Source organism: Mastigoproctus giganteus, chromosome 2, assembly GCF_048544385.1.
Source record: "Mastigoproctus giganteus isolate SK-2022 chromosome 2, ASM4854438v1, whole genome shotgun sequence".
NCBI classification, from domain to species: domain Eukaryota; kingdom Metazoa; phylum Arthropoda; class Arachnida; order Uropygi; family Thelyphonidae; genus Mastigoproctus; species Mastigoproctus giganteus.
The window spans coordinates 262,581,980-262,596,203 of NC_143576.1; the positions used below are offsets into that span (position 1 = coordinate 262,581,980).

The 14,224-nt window shown below is 38.1% G+C and overlaps 1 protein-coding gene across 1 annotated transcript in view; it reads left to right on the forward strand.

Moving 5' to 3' along the window:
• LOC150090443 (integrin beta-PS-like) overlaps positions 1 to 14,224 on the forward strand; it is a 268,161-nt gene that overhangs the window by 14,391 nt on the left and 239,546 nt on the right. The window lies entirely within an intron of this gene.

The following is a 14,224-nucleotide window of genomic DNA, read 5'->3' on the forward strand; positions in this document are numbered from 1 at the left end:
AACCAACTTACCTTTTGTTATGCAAACAATATAAGTTCCTTTCTATTGGTTCTGACTGGTGATGGCATAATCTAATGATTTCCATAATCTATTACTTCAGTAATCCAAATACAGTAATCGATTATGAAATCTAATCTAAAACAGCACAATTTAAAAAAATTATAGTGGAGAAATTGAAACTGATTTAACAAACTCAGGCCACTTTGCTTCCATTATTAAAAATAGACTAAGTTAGATGAGTATTAATCGCCGAACCAACAAAGGATACGATGCATCACCACATTATGTTTGTAACTGCGCGTTTTTCGATCTGTTCATTGGGGGAAAAAAAAAAATTCCAGGAAAAAAACCATACGACCTTCTCTTGAGAACGATCCACGTTGTGGAAAAATCCCATAAAAATTTCGCGCGTCATTGACAGAATTTGAGCTCGGATCTCTTCCACCCGGCATGGCAACACCCTGGTTATATTCACCGTGTTACCTTCGAGGGCAATAGCGGCCTTAATTTACCACCACATTACAGACCCAACGAAGGCTATGTGGGGACAGTATATCGTGTCTGTAAATTGCGCGTATTCTATGATCGATTTGTTGTTTGGCGTGAAGAAAAACACGTTTCCGGGATTAAAAACCATGAAATCCTTGCGTGTGACTGACAAATATCTCGTTGTGAGAAAAACTCGTAATGTTTCCTCACTTCATTGACGAGATTCAGACTCGGACATTTTCTACCAGTGTGGTGAGGACAGTCGTTATATCCACCGTGCCCAGCGAGGACTAGTTTGTTTGAACTGGCACAGAACGAGAATGCTTTTTCGCTTAAAACAAAAAACATATGCAGCACTCTGGGCCTCCAAACAGGAGTTAATGAGCTTTAGGAACCCCGACCCTATTAAGAAGCATATTTTAAATAAGTCATACTTTTAAATAAGCCAATCTTTTACTTCTGTCACGTCTACATCAAAAGATATGCGTATTTTTTAAATGCCTTGTTTTTGTACAATATCAGCATACATGGTTGTAATTATTACACACAATATATGTTATTTAGACATGTTTCCCACTCAATGATTTCATTTTATACTGCAGTTTGCTTTCCCGTTTAAGGAATCAACAGTAATCTCCCATCATGGCAGAGTCCCAGCGACCTTGGTATCGTTTTTCCATTGCAGATACGTGCTGGTGGAAGCCTCCCCTTGTTCATCACTGACATCTGCTAAGTTTTCGGGAAAGAAATCCAGATGGGAATGAAGGAAATGCATTTTCAATGACATTCGGCACCCCATGTTCTTGTAACATTTCAGCAAGTTTGTCACCAGTTGCTCATAGTTCTCTTGTTTTCTCTTTCCGAGGAATTCGTGTACCACAGCCTTGAAAGATCTCCATGCAGCTAATTCAACATCATTCAGGTTTCTGTGAAATTCTTCATCTTTTAGGAGCTTTCTTATTTGAGGACCTATGAAAATTTCCTCCTTCAGCTTTGCATGAGATAAATTTGGAAACAATTTCAGTAAATATGCGCATCCTCTGCTTTCTTTATCCAGTGCCTTAGTGAAATTCTTAATCAGTCCAAGCTTGATGTGTAAAGGGGGGAAGAAAAACCTGTTGTGGATCAACCAATGAAACATATTTTACATTGCTTTTTCCAGGAATATATTCATCTCTCTTATCCCAGTGTTGTACGACGTAGTGTTTGGCTGTTGCACGACTATCCCACAAACACAGGAAACAACAGTATTTAGTGAAACCACCTTGCAACCCAACAAGTAGTCCAATCACTTTGAGATCACCACAAATATTCCAACCATAGTCATTATAACGTATAGCAGCAAGAATCTGGGACATACTATCATAAGTTTCTTTCAGGCCAATTGCATGAACAAGAGGAATTGATGGTAAAGTATTTCCATTATGAAGCAATACTGATTTCAAACTTAGCTTTGACGCATCAATGAACAAACGCCATTCAGAGGTATTGTGGTCAGTGTTCAGTTCGTGCATAAGACCAACGACGTCTTTGCAGACACACATGTTGTTTTCCATTGCAAAATATCTTGAAAACTCTTCATTTCGCTTACGGTATATTGTAATGTTTGTACCTCTGGCGAGTAAGTTCCACTGTTGTAGTCTGGATCCGAGTAATTCAGCCTTCTCTTTGGGTAAGCCCAAGTCTCTCATCAAGTCGCTTAATTCTTCTTGTTTAATGTAGTGTGTGGCCTTTTCTCTTTCTGGCTCGTAGTCCAAATCATGTGAAGTACATGGTTCCGCGACATATGGTAAAACGATTTCTTCTGTAGCTTCATCACTACTTCCAATACCCCAAGATTTTGGTGGCACAGGTACTGGGAGTTCTTTACCGTGTGGCACTGGCCTAATTGCTGATGGGATATTTGGATATTTGATGCAGTGCTTGCTCTTTTTGGAAATACCGTTTATTTTTGTCAGGCAGAAATAGCAGTCGTCGAAATGATTCTTGGGCTCGCGCTACACCATAGGGACGGCAAAAGGCAATGCTCTCAGCTAGCCATATAACCACAGCCTTAAGTTCGTTGCACAATACAACAGATATGTGAAGTCCAATTTTTTTCTTGGTCACGGATCTTGCAGCTGAAGTACAATGAATATGCAACTTTTGTGACATTGTATATTTTCTTCCTCTGAGTTTTTGGGGTTAAGTGTCCACAAACATAGCAAAAGTTGTCTGGGTGATTGACGCAAGTTCTGTGCTTTGTCTTCTCCATTTTAACAATGCATTAACCTAAAAACAATAAAAGCAATTGGTAAATTTGAAAGTGAATTCTTGTAGCGTAGTTTATCATACACTATATATTGAACAGTTGAATGGTGTAATAAAATTAATAAAAATACTGACTTATCTGGAAAAGTGCATCAAAATCAAAATATACTATATTGCAAGAACAGTAATGATGTACTTGCTTAACTTTCCCAATAAACAAAACCAACCAAAAGTTAATAAGTTTAAAAATTGTATTTCAAACAGTAATGATACCTTTGTACAGAATCCAGTTATCTATCTATATCTTAAAACTGAGACGTGATAGGAAATTTTTATGATTGATTTTAAATTCTATACATAAAACTTGACCATAAACAACCATTGATTTGCTGGAGGTAAAAATCATGTTGGGTAGTGTAATTTTTAATAAAAAAAAATTATCTTTGCGAACGAATAGTTTTCAAGAATACGCTCCGCGATCTAGAAACTGAAACTGTCTGACATTTTGACTCATAACACTAACTTGATTTTGACAGCACATGTTCCTACGTCAGCTTCTAAGAATCCACTTATCAGAAAAGGTCAGCCACCCTTACAGTCTACTAACAAGAAAGCATTAGAACGATCCACTTCCCAGCCATGATAGTAGCACATGATAACAAATTGGCAACTCTGATATTAAAAAAAGAACCGAAAAAACACAAACTCTGACAGAACACTTTGAATCTTGAAAAGACATCTGTCATTTCTGACGCCGTGAGGACAGCTGCCCATAAGGAGCTCCAATTTAAAATACTCTAAAACGAGAATGAATAATCGGACAGCGCTGAAATTTTGAATGCCTCATATCCAAACCATATATTACCCATTTCGATTCATATCATTCCTTTCCATATGGACTTCCATGCATTGCTTTATAAAACCCCTTGATAGACAATATTTCAGTGTAGACTTTCCTCGTTAGAGATCTGAGTCTTCCTTGACTGTGATATTTGTGATCCAAGTGGATTGTAAAATGTAAATTTAAATAATTGACGAATTTACTTCTCAAATGTGCCCCGTTTGTTGAGGCTTCGAAACAAGTTTTCCGAAACTAATTGCAAGTTCGAACATATATAGTGATTCAGTGCTAAAATCAGCACTGAATCACTATATAGTGATTTTAGTGTTTCTCCCAGTACATATCTATTTAATTATTCATAATTAAACCTGGCGTCAGCATGTTCGAATCAATGAAATTTTTGGCAAGTTTACTTGCCAAAAATATCCATAAATAAAAAAAAAATACGAAGTATACTGTTCAAATGGGAGAGTGGAATCGTGCATGAGTTTAAAGTGGGCCCAGTTGCTTTTAATTGAAGCATCCTGTATAACTTTCACTACATTTATCGTTGAAACGATTATTGTAAACCTCTCTGACTTTGGTCGTGCCGGAGTATTAAAAAATATCTTTATATATACATAAATGTTTTCACATAAAAGCCACATAAATTTTATTTTCAACTAGACGAATTAGCTTGCGTTTCCAATGGAAATTTAACATTTAAATAAATGCTTATTATCCGTGAGGCTCTTTATGTAAATGGCTCTGATTAGCAGAGCCTCGTTAACGCTACCGCCAAACCGGCCGTGGGCGGCGGCCTAACCCGAAGAGGAGCCTCATTTTCAGTGTAAATATTTTCTAAAATAGTGATAAAAATTAATAATAATATAATGCATACCAATACCCCACATAATTTAATTCCTCGCCACAACCACTCCATTTTATGTTCGGTGTTCATTCAAATGCCGTTGGTCTTTCATTATTATCGTTAAGTTAATAAGTTTCACAAGTTAGGATTCTTGTGAAAACCAACGGCACTCCACGCGTCGACAATACATGATAACACACACCATTTCAACGGCAACGAAATTCATTACTCATCCGCAAGCCTCTAGAGATAGTAGTGCAAGCCAACCCACTGTTAGAACTCAGTCAAAAGCACAAAACGTTGCTTGTGTTTGCTTGTACCAATGGCCAGTTAACACTTCTGTTCATCTCTCATAATCCATGAACGAAGTATCAAATGGATGCACGATTTCCACCAACATAACCCACACTTCACCTCTCCCAAGTGGTAATTACATGACCCAAATATTTAGGTGACAAATTACAGGTCCAAATTTCTGCCGAATGAGAGAAAAAAAGTATACCCTCAGTTTATATAGGTGACAACAAAGGGCAAAGAAGTGGTTCGTAACGTTTCATTAAAGCAAAATTGAGTTAATTAAATAATCGTGACGTCACTGTCTTCAAAAATCAGACGAACACAGAGCAACCATGAGTTCCTCATTGCCGTTAGTGTTTCTGTAAATGAACTTTAGACAATTTCTGCAGATGAGACCTTCAGATGAGAGACGATGGCTGGTGAAATCTGCAGATGCCATCAGGATAGCCAACAGAGGCTCATTAAGCCGGCTGAGCACTATCGACTATAACGCTATGAGGGATGTGTTTAGTATTTGCATCATGGAAACTAAGGCTATGAGGAGAAGTATTGCATCTTTAAATGAGCGTTATGTATGATCGGCCTCCTTGTTTTCCGGAAGAAAAACTCGACTTTCCAAGAGAAAAAATCAATCGTACACCCCTCGTCGGAAACCAACTAACTCAGTCAGTCGATTTTCTTGTGAAAACCTACTGTGCGAAAAAAAAAAAAATCCTCGATTTTGACTTCCTGTTCCTCGTGCTGTCGAATATCAACAATTATAACCATTGTGCTAGCCCTGAGAGCACACATTCTAACATTGATGGTCTACCTCGCGAATAGTATTAGCATTCGTAAAAGCTAAACGTTGGAAGGAAGTCATGCTTCAAGAAAAATAATCCAATATCCTTAAGGCTTTAAGAAAACTTGCTTCTAAATGTAACGTTTTGCACTTACATTTAGAACTAATTTGTCTTAAGGAACAGAAATCAAGGAATGACTTAAAAGCTAGGGAGAGCGTAGATAAAGTGGTTCAGGACGAAAAAGCTTACGAGTTACGATTTGATCACACAGGATATTTTTCGTTTTCGGGCCCGGAGGCAAAGAACATATTCGGGGCCCTTACTTAATTAATGAAAATTGCGAAAACAGAAGACAGCCAAAGACGCCGGGCCCCTAAAGGGCCTGGGCCCGGAAGCAATTGCCTTGCCTGCTTACATGGTAGCTACGCCACTGCTAGGTGTCCTATCTATGATATTCAAGACTTATGCAAGTTTGAAAAAAATGCCACTGTCCCTTTACATAAGATGATGGTGCGATCTCAGTTAGAATATTATATTGAGATTTGGGGACCACACTTGAAGAAAGACATACAGCTTCTTTCTAGAAAGAGTTCAAAGAAGGACAACAAAGATTGGTGAGGGATGCTAACCTATGTCCATATGAAGAACTGCTTAGAACATGCGGACTGCAAAGTGTGAAAACTGGATATCATACGTGGAGAACATGATTGTGATATTAAAAACCCTGAAGGGAAGCAGTAAAATGAACGAGGAGGATATGTTTCGTTTGGTGGAAGAGAGAAGAAGAGGGCGGAACACAAATACAAAATTTTGAGGAGTAACAAAAGGCTAAATATCATAAAATTTATTTTCGAGCAGCGTGCTCTAAATCGTTGGAATAAGTTTCTTATCATAGTAGTTGAAGCGAAGTGCTTAGTAAAGTTTAAAGCGAAATTGAAGGGAAGGAAAAGCGAAAGTAGGGATGATGGAAAGGTAAAACGAAGGGAAGGTATGAATAAATGAGAATTCCCCTCCCTTTTCTTTTTTGACAGACGTAAAAAAAAGTTCGTTTCCTTTCATAATTTCGCCGTCATAATACTAATCCACCTCAGGGGCTTGTCCGTAATGCCAACCCACTCGAGCTTGTACAGTAAGCGCCACTGTGAAACCGTACTAAATGCTTTGCTAAAATCCAAGTATATAATGTCAAAATTGTTTCTTGCATCCAACTTCTGCTTGATCATGCCATTGTAGTTTATCAGGTTGGTCCAACAAGATTTTCGCTTCAAAAAGCCATGTGATCCATTTATGCTGTTATAGTTCTCAAGATGATCTTATAATGCGTCATGATCATTGACTGCATGGCATAGTCTGCCACTCAGGTTAAAACTGACCGGTCGATAATTACTAATCTGATGCTTAGTCCCCTCCTTCCTTAGTGTATTGGCAAAATGTTGTCGCTACTTTATATACCTGAATCTACTCATGGCTTCCTAAGTATCCTTCAAATTAAGGAGAATTCTTTTTGCAGCCTCTTTCAAAATACCATCGATAGCTGGGACTTGACGCACTTTCAAGCCTGGTAGTTTTCTTTAATATCATGTATGCAGACGTGATATGCTATGAAAGTTGTCTGCAGTACTTTTGTTCAACTCCGCCACCATAGTTCTCTGTGATCATACATTAATCTATATAAAATGACCATATACAGTCATGTGAAAAAAACATTATGACCAACCCTATCTCCACGAGTAGACGCATCTCATATTACTCCTAGGGGCTGTCATCAAGGAGCTGGATTTATATCTGCCGTGTGTTCGCCCTAACCAAACATTTCATTACTTCATACAACATGCCCCCCACCGTTTCTTTACTATTGAATACACCATGAACAGTCAAACTAAAAGAACAAATTTATCTGCGAAAAGATTTAAATCTCCAGAACGTTTACTTGTTAATTTCATAAATATACATAGTCTCATTTCCACTTACAAGCTGCCAAGCCCCACTTACTTTTTCTGACAAAATGCCAATTATCTGTTGATTCAAATACTGCTCATATCATTTTCCCTAATTATTCGCTGTACGATTCCTTTCGCTTTAAAGGTGGTACATGTGCATATGACTGCATTGATATTCCCTGTCAGAGGTTCAGTAATTTGGATTCTCCTCTTTTGATCTTCTGTGCTTAAAATCTCTCTACTACACTCTGTCCAATTTATCTGTTGCCCCTATCGATCTCCTAATTTCACTAATCACTTGGAATTCTTTGACCTATTCTCTTTGAAGCTGGAATTTCTCCAACCAACGTTTCTAAGAGTGAAGTAATTTTCCTTGGCGATTTTAATATTCACAACTCTAGCTGACTTCCGTTTTCTAAACACAAGAACCGAATTGGTCGAGATGCTGAGGCATCAGAAATTATTAATGACTCGCACGGATTGTTCGTTTACCTACCAGAATAAAATAAAATCCTTACTCTTGATCTTTTTCTGAAGAACAATCCTTACAAGTGCACGGTAAATATGAGTTCTATACAGTGCGACCAACTGATGATGTTATCAACAGCAAATTCTAAATGGGAAGCTTCAAGGAAGTAATCGTGGTATGAAAAACTACTAGGCTTTTCATACCGATTAAGAAATACTGTTCAAGGTTTAGGCCTAAATGGATGTCAGATGAACTAATGAGACTCGTAGCAGAGAAAAAAATGCAATGGGATACATATAAATTATCAGTTGACACAGAGGTCTATGGTAGATATAAGTTAGTCTATAATGAAGTCACAAAGGAGGTTAGGCAAGTGAAGACAGATTACAAGAAATCTTTGGCAAATGATGCTAAGAAAAACAGCAAGAACTTCTTTAGATATATATAAACTCAAGAAAGAAGGGGGATGAATCAGATTGGTCCACTTGATATCAATGATTCCACTGTTGATGATCCTGCTCAGATAGCTGACAAACAGAATGAGTATTTTGCATCTACATTCACACATGAGGAGTTATTAAGGGAGGAGATTGCAAGAAGTTTATCAAACTGTAACAGGGAGCTAAAGGATTTTGTAATAAGTGAGAGCAAAGTGGAAGAGTAATTGTTAAAGTTAAACATAAGAAAGGCACCCGGGGTGGATGGGATCTATCCAGTTATATTGAAGGAGGCAGTAAAGGAAGTAAGCAAGCTCTTAACCATAATTATGAGAGCATTCTTGGACTCAGGAGAAATCCCCACTGACTGAAGATGTGCAAATTTATCCCCAATTCACAAAGAGGGATCTAAAGGTGACACGAGTAATTATATACCAGTTAGTTTAACTTCTGTTCCGGGAAAAATAATGGGGTCACTGGTTAAAGATGCATTGATGGATCATCTAGATAAGGCTGCAGTAATAAGAAATTGAAGTAATCAGACAGCATAGGTTTGTTAAGGGAAAGCCTTGTCTGACAAATTTTATTGGATACTATGATGTGGTTACAAAGAAACTGGATGAAAAAAATAATTTTGATTTCATATACTTGGATTTACTACCAATATACCTGGGTAGCAAATGGATGGCCATTGCACAAAACAGAAGGAACCGGAAAGTTGCTGGAGAGGCCTTCATCCTGCAGTGGATTGAAAATGGCTGATGATGTGATGATGATGATGACTTGGATTTCAGGAAAGCTTTTGACACTGTTACGAATGGAAGACTGCGGTAAACATTGGAGCAGTATGGTATTAAGGGTAAGTTGCTACAAAGGATAAAAGGGTGGTTGAGTGGGAGAAGACAGAGAGTGGTAATCAATGGACGCTACTCTTTGTGGACTAACGTTATTGAGTTCCCCTGGGTTCGGTGTTGGGCCCACTGTTTTTTGTATATTTATCAATGTTTTTGATGAAGGTATATCAGGCTTAATGTCGAAGTTTGCAGATGATACAAAGGTTGGCAGGGTTGTTAATGACAGTGTGCTACTGCAACAAGATCTAGAAAAGTTGGGCAGATGGGCTGAGAAGTGACAACTGAATTGACAAATGCATAGAACTGCATATGGGCAGAAGTAACCCCAGAGATACCTAACAACTGTGTGGTACTACACTTAGGGTGGTAGAAAATGAAAAAGACCTGGGAGTAATTGTGCAGTCGGATATGAAATTTTCAGAGTAGTGCAAATAGGCTTCCAGAGTAGGTCATGGGGTGTTGTCAATGTTATACAGTACTGGAATATTGCTAGTATGGGAAAGGAAATGATTATCCCTTTGTATAAGGCAATTGTCATGCCACGGCTTGAGTACTGCAACAAGTCTGGAGGCGTCATTTAAGAAGGATGTAAAGTTGCTTCAGCGAGTACAGAGAAGGGTAAAAAGATTGGTGAGGGCAATGAAGGGATGGTCTTACGAAGAAATTCTTGAGTTGTGCAAATTGCAGTATCTGGAGACTAGGCACCTGTGAGGTGATATGATTGAGATATATAGGGCCATGAATGGGTTGAGCAAGCTGAATTCTGATGAGATTCTTCCTCTTGCTCAGATTACGAACCTGCGGAGGCATAAATTCAAATTGAGGAAAGCCAGTTATAGAATAGAGGTGTGGAAATTTGCCCTTTACCAGTGGGTAGTTAATTGCTAGAACAAACTTCCATCTGTTATTGTGGAAGTTGATAGCTTAAATAATTTCAATGAGCAACTAGACAAACATTTAGAGGGAATGGATGTGTGAAATGGTTTTTTTTTTTTTTTTGGATGATGCTACATAAGCTTGCTTCCTTGCATCACATGCCTCTGCTATTACTATTTCTCTGGGCACTTCAGATCAGTGTTGTTTGGAATTATAGAATGTAAAATGCGTATAGTCTACGATAGGATAGTCTACAAGATTTCTTTTCTTCTTTTCTTGGTTGGATTACTGTTTGAAATCTTCTGATGACAATATTTGCTCAAATCGTGTCAATGAAATTATTCTTGTAGGTATGAAATCCATTGTTCTGCGTTCGACCTTAAAATCTCTTCCTTTATCTAAATCTTGGTTTTCCAATGCTAAGGCTGTTCAAGATAAGAATCTTGCATATCGGAATTGGCTTGCGTCCAAACCTCAGGTTTCATTTTCTACCTAAAGAAAGCTCGTGACAACTGTAAAGCTCGTGACAACCTTATCAATCAGCCCAAACTAGATGATGAATAGGCTAACAGTAGAAAGCTCGTTTCTTGTCTAAATGGTATTCGAATATTCTGGTCTCTTGCCATAACTATTGGCAGCAACTTTTTCGCATCTGTACTCCCACTTTTGCTAAAAATTGGTGGTTCTATTCACACTTCAGCTAAAGCTGTCCGGTTTGCATCCTACTTTTTGATGATCTTGATAAACTACCTCCTCCATTCCCAGTATAGTCCACTCAATTCCTCCTGTGGTGTTCCGTTAAAATGATGTCAGAAGAATTTTGAACAATCTTGATGCCAAGTAAGTAAACCCCAGGTCCTGATGGTATTTTTCCACTTGTTCTCAAAACGTGATCGCCTGAGCTTACTCCTGTTCTCTATCGCCTCTTTACACTTTTTTTTTTTATTCCACTGGTGTTTTTCCTTCTGCTTGGAATGTCTGTGAGTCACAGATTCGGCGGCACCAGGAACGTTTGTTATACTTCACTGTGTAAATCTGTAACACTTTGAGTCATCAATTTAGAAGAGCCAGATAGCCTTCACAATATACCCATCCGCACTGAGGGAGACTTCAACTATGAGCCTTGGTGATGTTCAGATGAAGAAAAATAATTCACACCCAAAGGGGAAACCGAACCCAAGGGTACAGCGATCCCGTACTCAGAAAAAAAAAAAAAAAAAATGCGTAAGAAGCCTAAATTTCTCTTGGAGTTTTTTATAACCGAACAAAGCTAAGAATTATGTACGAACATTCATAAGTTATTAAATAACAATTAAGGGAACTTAAAACTAAAACTACAACTAAACTAATATGGTTACATCAGTATGTACATACAATATATATTTAAAAAAAAAAAACTCATATCCAGCCAGTTTCTAAAACATATCATTGCACTGTTACCCTTTCTAAAGTAATAGATAAATCCACTAACCGCTAACTACTAAACTATCTACACTTTCCATCTAATCAACGACCGCCAGTATGGATTCCGTCAGTGACGATCTACTGGTGATATTCTGACTTATGTTACCCATCTATCGCAAATTCAGTGGAAAAGTTTGATGAAACTGAAGCAGTTGCACATGACGTTTGAAAGGCTTTTGATCGTGTTTGGCATAAAGGTCTTCTAAATAAGCTTCCATCTTGTGGACTGTTTTTTTGTAATTGAGTTTCCAGTTTTTTCTCTGACCGCCCACTGTGGGTGATGGTAGATGACGCTCTGTCTTCTAACTTCTCCACTAATGCTGGTGTTCCCCAAGGTTCAGTTCTTTCCCCCACTCATTTCCTCTTGTATATTAATGCGTATTGAATATGAATATTGTTCCTATATCTGGAGATGTGCCCCCAAAACCTCTCTTAGGCTTGTGTACTTCATTCAAAAGAGGGCAGTCAGGTTAATTAACGACCCTTCTATTATAAAATCTCTTCACTGTCCATGTCATGGACGTTATGTTTTTCCTGCATGCCATTTTTATAGATACATGTACTTCCAGTCCGAACGCGTGCATTCGGACTGGAAGTACATCCAGCCAGCATTCTTTTACTGACCAACCAGTCAGCATTCTTTTACTGACCAACATCAAACTTACATAACCAAATTTTCTTCTTCCTCACTTATTCCCTCAACTTCCGTTTTCTGGAATAACCTCCCTCCATATGTATTTCACCTGAAAGATTGCTTCCTAGTACTGTCCACACCGTGAGGAGACGAGCCACAACTAAACTAGTACTGTCCTTTAGAGACCAAATCCTGCACCCACAGGAAGTAGTGTAAGTCCTATAAGCGTCTGCGATCCCTAACCACAGGGTTACATCCCGTGCCATTGGGGGCCCAACCAGTGGTACCAGAAAAATAATGCCACTTCTACACGAAATGTAGAGTCCAACTGAATCCATCCCCATAAATGATCCAGCTAAAAAAATTAAAAAGAAAAGAAAAGATGAGCAGGAAACCGGATCAGAACATAAGCTGTAGGAAACAACGTTCAGGTATGTTAGCACAATATTTTCCACCCGAAAGGGACTTTTCTGCTGTGACGATTCATTTAAAGTATCTATTCAGCTACGACATCTGTTGGATTATCTATGATTGATCCGTTTCCATTGAGAAAGGGACCTTTTCTAGTTTTACTCTTTTCCTCTTGGTATTTTCATAAGACCAAAACTTCTGGTTTCTATGCTTAGTTCTCATGGCTAGCGAATTCTCATACTGGCTTTGCCACCATGTGGTCTTCTTACAAATCAACTTATAAGTTGTAACAACTTATTAATTACTGGAATAAGTTATCTTTATGGATGCTTGAGGCTGATAATTGGGAAAATTAAAAGATCAGTAGAATTGGTACCTAAGTGAGCAGGGAATCAAATAGGTAGGATTTTTTTTTTTTTGTTTTTGTTAATGCCAACAACCCTGAAAAAAAAAAATTGTACCTCCGAATCAAAAGTGGCAGATTCTAAAAGAAATAATTCCGCTGATTCCAAAAATACGTTGTCTTTGGTATTGGTTTTAACGACACAAGGGCTACTGAGGTCAAATTGTATCTGTTCATAGCCTATTTACACCAGCATATCGTTAGAGATGCTAAATTATACGATTCTGTATTATGATTTTGAAGAAAATATATGAGAGTGCTACCTCCTTTATTGGACTAGACAAAGACAGTAGCAAATTTAAAATTGAGAAAGGAGTTCGACAAGGAGACACAATATCTCCGAAGCTGTTTGCTGCTGCCCTTGAGGAAGCTTTCAGAAGATTAGACTGGTCGCAGAAAGGAGTCAATGTGAACGGAGAGTACCTAAACCATTTACGACAGTTAGTAAGGATTTTGGACTAAAGATGAATATGGCTAAAACAAAAGTAATGATGAACAAGTATGCCACAGAAAGGGAAATAATGATTGAAGGAGCAGTAATTGAAAAGGTGGAGTCATATACTTATCTGGGACAAGTTATTAGCTGTGATAATGATAAATGGCTGGAAGTCAAGAGAAGAATAAATTTTGGATGGATAGCATTCAGGAAATATAGTCACATACTGAAGAGCAATATCCCAGTTTGTCTGAAACGTAAAATAATGAACCAATGTATACTCCCCACCATGACTTATGGAAGTGAAACTTGGGCACTCACCAAAAGAGTGGAAGAAAAGCTGAGAACTACACATCGAAGAATGGAACGAATTATATTGGGAATCAGACTTAGATAAGAAGAGAAACACATGGATTAGGCAGCAAACTCAAGTAAAGGATATTCTTATCAAAACTAAAGAACTAAAATGGTCTTGGGCAGGACACATAACTCGGAGACATGATGACAGATGGACTAAGAAAATAACAGAATGGTACCCAAGAGGAGGTAGAAGAAAACCTGGAAGACAAAGGCGGAGATGGATAGATGAAATTCATGAGTTTGTGGGTAGTAAATGGATGGCCAAAACAGAAGGAACTGGAAAGTTGCTGGAGAGGTCTTCATCCTGCAGCGGATTGAAAATGGCTGATGATGATGATCCTGTACAGGCCAATATGTTTTAAATACATTAAAAGCTCTTCTCTATTTGCTTAATTTCCTAAGAAATTAAGAAAAGTACGTCTCTAGCACGT